Source organism: Salvelinus sp. IW2-2015, unplaced genomic scaffold (assembly GCF_002910315.2).
Source record: "Salvelinus sp. IW2-2015 unplaced genomic scaffold, ASM291031v2 Un_scaffold6939, whole genome shotgun sequence".
In the NCBI taxonomy this organism is placed as follows: Eukaryota; Metazoa; Chordata; class Actinopteri; order Salmoniformes; family Salmonidae; genus Salvelinus; species Salvelinus sp. IW2-2015.
The window spans coordinates 7,910-17,056 of record NW_019948200.1 but is presented as its reverse complement, the minus strand read 5'-3'; the positions used below and the strand labels follow the sequence as shown (position 1 = coordinate 17,056).

The 9,147-nt window shown below is 43.2% G+C and overlaps 1 long non-coding RNA gene across 1 annotated transcript; it reads right to left on the bottom strand.

Moving 5' to 3' along the window:
* Positions 1–861: 861 nt before the first annotated feature.
* On the bottom strand, positions 862–6,051 carry LOC112079112 (uncharacterized). The gene is made up of 4 exons (XR_002895863.2): positions 5,888–6,051; positions 4,061–4,204; positions 3,476–3,647; positions 862–1,066 (listed from the first exon to the last, which is right to left on the bottom strand). It is a non-coding gene; the product is annotated as an uncharacterized lncRNA (long non-coding RNA).
* Between the last annotated feature and the right edge of the window lie 3,096 nt (positions 6,052–9,147).

Below are 9,147 nucleotides of genomic sequence, written 5' to 3'. Positions count from 1 at the left end.
GATTTTATTTTTTGTTCAGCAGTCTAATGGCTCGAGGGTAGAAGCTATTGAGGAGCCTTTTGGTCCTAGACTTGGTGCTCCGGTACCACTTACCCTGCGGTAGCAGAGAAAACAGTCTATAACTCGGGTGACCGGAGTCTCTGACATTTTTATGGTCTTTCCTCTGACACCGCCTATTAMATAGGTCCTGGATGGCAGGAAGCTTGGCCKCAGTGATGTACTGGGCCGTTCGCACTACCCTCTGTAGCGCCTTYCGGTGGGAATGCCGAGCAGTTGCCATACCAGGCGGTGATGCAACCGGACAGAATGCTCTCGATGGTGCAGCTGTAGAACCTTTTGAGGATCTGGGYACACATGACGAATCTTTTCAGTCTCCTGAGACTACATCACAGATTGCTGGTGATGTGGACACCAAGGAACTTGAAGCTCTCGACCTGCTCCACTACAGGCCCTGTCGATGTGAACGGGGTTGTTTTCAGCCCRCCTTTTCCTGTAGTCCACAATCACCTGCTTTGTCTTGATCACATTGAGYGYGAGGTTGTTGTCCTGGCACCACACTGTCAGGTCTCTGACCTCCTCCCTATCGYCTGTCACATCGTTGTTGGTTATCAGGCCTACCACTGTTGTGTCGTCAGCGAACTTYATGGTGTTGGAGTCGTGCCTGGCCACACAGTCGTGGGTGAACAAGGAGTACAGYAGGGGACTAAGCACACACCCCTGAGGGGTCAATGAGGGTCAGCGTGARGGATGTTTTATTACCTTTAGTGTTTGTGATCCCACTGGCACAGAGAAAGCCGACAGAATGAAAAGGTATTCAAGAACTCTGTTAGATCTTTGTTTTCATAAAACACCCATAAAAACACGTGATCAAATAAAAAAAGGTACCACTCACCTTGTTAGCACAGACGAAGCCGAGGCCGAGAGAGGCCAGGACCTCGATGACAACCGGGCTGCTGTTGGACTGGACCTGGTAGTAGGGCCTGATCTGGGGCATGGTGAGCTGCCATTGGACATGCTGTCTCATCAGGGACCCAAGGTCAGACACTACAAACACACTCTTTTCAGCCTGGGGAACACAAGAGCCAACAGACAAGCGCTGGTTATAATACATACATAGATACTTGGAAAGACAAGCTCTAGTTCCACACAAACACCACACAGAAAGACGAGCCTCTGATCATCTTCTCAACTTTGATTCTCATCACTTCACACACACACACTGAAAGACGAGCTCTAGTTACAACACACACACAGAAAGACGAGCAGTTACACACAACAGAAGACGAGCCTAGTTAACATACCACTGAAAGACAAGCTCTAGTTCAACACACACAACACACACAGAAAGACGAGCTCTAGTTACACACAACACTGAAAGACGAGCTCTAGTTACACACACACACCTGAAAGACGAGCTCTAGTTACACACACACACTGAAAGAGAGCTCTAGTTACCACACACACACTGAAAGACGAGCTCTAGTTACACACACACACTGAAAGACAAGCTCTAGTTTACACACACACACTGAAGAACAAGCTCTAGTTACACACACACTGAAGACAGCTCTAGTTACACACACACTGAAAGACAAGCTCTAGTTAACACACACTGAAAGACCCGCGCTGTTACACACACACACTGAAAGACAGCTCTAGTTACACACACACACACCACACACACACACCACACACACACAGAAAGACGACTCTAGTTACACACACACTGAAAGACAAGCTCTAGTTACACACACACACTGAAAGACGAGCTCTAGTTACACACACACACTGAAAGACGAGCTCTAGTTACACACACACACTGAAAGCGAGATCTAGTTACACACACACACTGAAAGACGAGCTCTAGTTACACACACACACACTGAAAGACAAGCCTTAGTTACACACACACACTGAAAGACAAGCTCTAGTTACACACACACACTGAAAGAACAAGCTCTAGTTACCAACACCACTGAAAGACAAGCTCTAGTTACACACACACTGAAAGACCAGCGCTGTTACACACACACACTGAAAGACAAGCTCTAGTTACACACACACACTGAAAGACAAGCTCTAGTTACACACCACACACTGAAAGACAAGCTCTAGTTACACACACACTGAAAGACAAGCTCTAGTTACACACACACACTGAAAGACGAGCTCTAGTTACACACACACAGAAAGACGAGCTCTAGTTACACATACACACTGAAAGACAAGCTCTAGTTACAAAACACACACACGAAAACGAGCCAGTTACACACACACACTGAAAGACAAGCTCTAGTTACACACACACTGAAAGACAGCTCTAGTTACACACCACACTGAAAGACGAGCTCTAGTTACACACACACACTGAAAGACGAGCTCTAGTTACACACAACACACTGAAAGACAAGCTCTAGTTACACACACACTGAAAGACAAGCTCTAGTTACACACACACACTGAAAGACAAGCTCTAGTTACACACACACTGAAAGACAAGCTCTAGTTACACACACACTGAAAGACAAGCTCTAGTTACACACACACTGAAAGACCAGCGCTGGTACACACACACACTGAAAGACAAGCTCTAGTTACACACACACACTGAAAGACAAGCTCTAGTTACACACACACACACACACACACACACACACAGAAAGACGAGCTCTAGTTAACACACACTGAAAGACAAGCTCTAGTTACACACACACTGAAAAGACGAAGCTCTAGTTACACACCACACACTGAAAGACGAGCTCTAGTTACACACACACACACTGAAAGACGAGCTCTAGTTACACACACACACTGAAAGACGAGCTCTAGTTACACACACACACTGAAAGACAAGCTCTGTTTACACACACACACTGAAAGACAAGCTCTTTAACACACACTGAAAGACAAGCTCTAGTTACACACACACTGAAAGACCAGCGCTGGTTAACACACAACACTGAAAGAACAAGCTCTAGTTACACACACACACTGAAAGACAAGCTCTAGTTACACACACACACTGAAAGACAAGCTCTAGTTACACACACACACTGAAAGACAAGCTCTAGTTACACACACACACTGACAGACGAGCTCTAGTTACACACACACTCATCTTGTTGCCTGAAGAAAAGTAAATGTGGACAATTCCAACATCTTCAATGTGCGCCTCTGAATTCGATAAGGATACGCGTTGTATCTCCGGTGTCTCTTCACTAGTCCTTCAAAGCTGCGATGCCTGTGAGAAGGACCCGATCTCATGATGGGCATTAGCTTATAAGAATTGAGATCTGAGAGACATGCGAGTGAGTAGTGCCTCAGAGCACAGCAATTGGTTCAGCCCCAGGGCACAACAGCCACAAGGCAAGGAATTTGGGGGGGGGGATTTTACACATTGTTAAGACTTTCATGAATCATCCTCCAGGGTTCTTTTAGCTCTTCTAATCGTGTGAAAATCAATCAATTCCCTCACCAGAGCTTGTTCGTAAACGTGTCCATCGATGACATCTTCCAGGGTGGTTCCTCCCTCCAGGAGTTCGATCGTGTGGTTTAGTTCGTCAGCGAGTCCTTTCATCTCAACCGTATTCAGCAGACAATCATAAAGAAGTAGTAGTCAGGTCAAAGTCGCAACTGAGCCGTGGGTCCTGCAACACACAGACAGAGGATAACAATATGTTGCTGGTAGGTGGACATCACCTTAATTATTACAAATCTCGTTTAAGAAACCATGCAAGCTAGTACAAAAAAATATATACTGTTCAAACATTTCAAACATGTGAAGACAGAAGTAGATAAAAATGTGTGTATTTTCCACCATGCCTGCCGAGACATGGGTTGGACTGTGTATGATGTGTCCAATATTGACTTTAATTCCAGAGGCGTCAGCTTGATCTAAAAGTAGACATAAACAAGCCCCTTTAAACACATCAACTGGTTGTCTGACGCAGCGAAACAGCACTAGGCTTTCCCACAACACACTGCTCTTATTGGAAACCATCGAGTTCCTGCTCTTCTTACGCATACGTTCGTCCGGTTTGAAGGCACCCTACTTGCTTACATGGGCAAGTCTGTAGATGGCCGTGTCCCGCTATCAGCTGGGATCCCAAGGCGGCTCAGCGTTGAAGTCAAAGCGCTCCCGGTAAAGGGCCGCCCCTAGGCCTTCTGGGTAGCAGTTATACACCTGTAAAGAGAAGAGGAAGCCCTGTGGGGAGAACACGTTTTATTTTATTTTAAAGTTGTTGATTGTTTTTGTTGAAACTGGAAATGTGTGACTCAAATGCCTAWAGGCCCAGACAAGTCATTAACAAAGTCAGCCAGGCGTAACAGCATGGATAGAGGGTACAGTSTGTTCAGATCTAGTCACTATTGCATAAACCTGGAAACGAATTATATTCATTGACAGATTATACTGATGGTAAAGTCTGTACACATAGCTATGTTGAGTGAAATTGACTTCACCCTAAAATAACCATTTGTTAGTGACTTTTCCACTACACAGTGGTGTATGGAAGGATCGAAATGTTAGGTAGTTAGCTACTACCCAGTGGTGGTTTAGGTAAATATTGACAAAGTCAAAACATGGCATTCTGTACTCATTTACTGGAGCACTGTAACCAACTATGTTTAGGAAAACATTTCAAGGGGAGTTTAAGATTAATTTATTGAGGCTGAAAGCTGTTGGATACACATCAATAAAACAGACTATTAGCATAATTAATCAATGTCCTTTGACAAGCAAAGAAATAAATGGGAGAGAAAATGCTGCCATGCAATGCAAAACACTAATGTCATCTAGCAAGTGTTGCTTTGGTTCCCAGTAAAGGCGGTATTTTGAGTCCGTATCGTGGATGACCATGATGAATGGGTAGGATATAAGCAAGCATAATGAAGACAATGTAACTAGGTCTGAACCTGTTACTGTACTTTAGACCTCTCTAACGCCCAGTTTCTAACTCCCATTCACCAACTCGGCAAGCGTTTTGTCAAAATACATTCATTGATAACCAAATATAAAGTTTCGTTGAGCAACTATCTTAAATTTACTCACGTCGGGCCTGTATGTACTTCCAAAAAATTTCTAAATATATATATTACAATGAATCGATAAAATGCCTCTTCGGCACATATATTCAGCTGCTGTAGACTTCCGACCTGAGCGTGGCAATCATGAGTCAACCCTGGAGGTGACGAAGTAGCATTTTCTCGGMTGTTTGTACATTTTTATTTATACRTTRWTTTTTWTTTMTAAGTACATACCKGTCGTAACGGGAGTAAATTAAGWTATTTACTCAGCGAAACTCCATATTTGGTGACCAACGAACGTATTTTGACATAACGCTTGCAAAGCTGGTGAATGGGAGTTAGAACCGGAGCTTTCTGGGCGTTAGAGAAGTCTACCACAGTGGTTCAGCTAGGTCATTGGTTTATTACAACACAGCAAACGATCAAGGAATGATGTCTGATAAACATTAAGAGGTAGGTAGCTACTTAACATTTATTTGGCTGTCAATCTCCAGAGACACAGCGAAACGTTTTAACATTTGACAGTAGCTAGAACTCGTTTCGTGAAGATAGCGGCGGTATTGACATTGCGATAACAAGTACACGTAGCTAGTTACCAAAACTATAAAATAAATTAATGCCATAATTAATCAAATAGTATCTTATTTTGTTCTACAGGTAAACAATGTGTGCAAATATTTACAAGAGCGCCATTTCCAGATCGAAAGGTAAGCAGGTAGCTAGCCAGCTAAACGCCTGTCTTGTGTCTAGRTAGCAGTTAGCGTCCTGTTCGCTGGTTAGGACTGCGCCCGCCATGTTGCGTTGGCTAGCCAGCTTACTTAGCTCGAATTCAAAAATTCAATCGAAGTCTTTTTATACTTACGTGAGATAACGGCGAAAATGTTTCGGAAAATCGTCTTCTCTTTTTCGGCGGAATTTTTAAAATGTAGTGCACACCACATAAAAAGAAAGAACAACGTATATTTTTGCCATATGTTTGGCTGACGAGAGCTCTGTAAATGTCCGGTCGTTGWTACTCTTGGCTAGTGGGAGAAGTGTTTGGAAATGAAGGGAAGTGGAAAAGGTCATCAACGGGGCGGGGTCTGCTTCGCCGTAGCCAATCATGTTTCGCTATTTTTAAAGTCAATGCCAAATATGTATTTCCGAATCAAATACATTTGTTGCGAGTTTAATTAATCATGGCCATTATATTTGGTGCTTACATATAACTTTATACAGACAGGGACTATCATGCGAAAACTGTTTGGAAGATTATTTCACACTCATGAATGTTATGACAATTTACTTGCATTTGCTACACGGTCCCGTGTGGCTCAGTTGGTAGAGCATGGCGCTTGCAACGCCAGGTTTGTGGGTTCATTCCCCACGGGGGGACCAGGATGAATATGTATGAACTTTCCAATTTGTAAGTCGCTCTGGATAAGAGCGTCAGCTAAATGACTTAAATGTAAATGTAAATTTGCTGTTGAATAAGATTCTGAATCATTTATATAATTATGAACACCAGCAACAGATGCTTCTCACATTGAATCCAATTAACTTGTCCATAGTGTCTTGTCCATAGTGTCTTGTCCATAGTGTCTTGTCCATAGTGTGTGACAAAAGTAAACGCTGACTATTTGTGTCAGATCTATTATTTATGTGGCTCAGCTGTCACTCTGTCAGTGCAGTGCACGCACACATCATGTAAACACAAATACTGTACATCAAACAGGAAATAAATATTTGACCTACTGTACTATAGAATCCCATTTCAGCTATCCAAATACCCTAATCCAGTGGTACCAAACTCCAGTTCTACAGTCCCCACAGCGGCACACATTTCTGTTGTAGCCCTGGACAAATCTACCTGATTCAACTCATTGAGGGCCTGATGATTAGTTGACAAGTTGAATCAAWTGTGTTTAAAAATGTGTACTGTGGGGGGTAACTCGAGGACCAGAGTTGGGCACCACTGCTCTAATCTAAACTCTGGTTTGTTCTAAATAAATATAGAAATGTTACTAATTTCCTTCACTTGTTTGAAACACTGATCCAGCTTATGCTCCTCGCAGAGTGAAATGGTTTAAATCCAAGTTAATTTACAGGGTGAATTATGCATAGTCACAAGATCCAGGGAATAGTCAATAGCTGTAAACATTTGGGTGTGACACTCAAACTTTGAACTCTTGTGTTATTTGTTACATCAATACTTTCCTCACAGATTAACTRTGTTAAGCACCCATTTGTTTGGCTTGGTAAAATACAGGTAAACATTCACTCGAGAGACKCAGTTTTATGTAATTGGTTCTATAAAAACGAAATCTATAACTATTCTGTAACTGGTGTAGGGTGACAAAAAGACACAAATTGTGACAAAGACTTGTAGCAGGATGAGAAATGAACCACCAGTTACAGAATAGTTATGGATTTCGTTTTTATAGAACCAATTACATAAAACTGGGTCACTCGAGTGAATGTTTACCTGAATTTTACCAAGCCAAACAAATGGGTGCTAAACAAAGTTAATCTGTGAGGAAAGTGTTGATGACTGTCACACCCTACTGACACACCCTACTGGGGTCCAACACCCTACTGTACCCTACTGGTCCCCTACTGTTCACAACCCTACTGTTACAGCGCCTACTGTTACACCCTACTGTTACACCCTACTGTCACACCCTACTGTTACTGTCACACCCTACTGTCACACCCTACTGTCACACCCTACTGTTACACCCTACTGTTACACCCTACTGTTACACCCTACTGTCACACCCTACTGTTACTGTTACAAACCCTACTGTTACTGTTACCACCCTAACTGCTACTGTCACACCCTACTGTTCACACCCTACTGTCACACCCTACTGTTACACTCATCTGCTACAACCCTAACTGCTACTGTTACCACCTACTGTTTACACCCTACTGTCACACCCTACTGTTACACCCTAACCGTTACACCTACTGCTACTGTTACACCCTATTGTCACCTACTGTTACACCTACCGTTACACCCTACTGCTACTGTTACACCCTATGTTACTGTTACACCCTACTGTACCCTACTTTACTGTTCATCCTACTGTTTACATCCACTGTTACCTATGTTACTGTTCAACCCTACTGTTACACCCTACTGTTACACCCTAACCGTTCACCCTACTGCTACTGTTACACTCTACTGTTACACCCTACTGTTACACCCTACTGCTACACTTACTGCTACACCCTACTGCTACTGTTACACTCTACTGTAACACTCTACTGTCACACCTACTGTTACACCTCTACTGTTTACACTCTACTGTTACACTCTACTGTTACACCCCTACTGTTACACCCTACTGCTACTGTTACACTCTACTGTTACAACCCTACTGTTACACCCAACTGCTACCCTCTACTGCTACACCCTACTGCTACTGTTACACTCTACTGTAACACTCTACTGTCACACCCTACTGTTTACACTCTACTGTTAACTCTCACTGTTACACTCTACTGTTACACCCTACTGTTACCCTACTGTTACACTCTACTGGTACACCCTACTGTTATCCCCTACTGTTACACTCTACTGTTTACACCCTACTGTAACACTCTACTGTCACACGCCTACTGTTTACACCTTACTGTTACAAACCCTACTGTAACACTCGTACTGTCAACCTACTGCTACTGTTACACCCTATGTTTACACCTACTCGCTACTGTACACCCTACTGTCACACCTACTGCTACACCCTACTGTTACACCCGTTACACCCTACTGCTACAAACCCTACTGCATACTGTTACACTCTAACTGTTACACCCTACTGTTACACCCTACTGCTACTGTTTACACCTACTGTCACACGCCTACTGCTACACCCTAACTGTACATCTACTGTTATACCCTACTGTTACATCTCTACTGTCACACCCTCCGTGTTACATACAACCCTACTGTTAACCACCTACACTGTTACACCTAACTGTTATTACCTATTGCTACCTCTAACCTGTTACACCCTACTGTAACCACTACTGTCACACCTACTGTTACACCACTTACACTACTGTTACTGTACCCTACTGCTACCACCTACTGTTACAACCCTACTGCTACTGTTACACTCTACTGTTACACTCTAC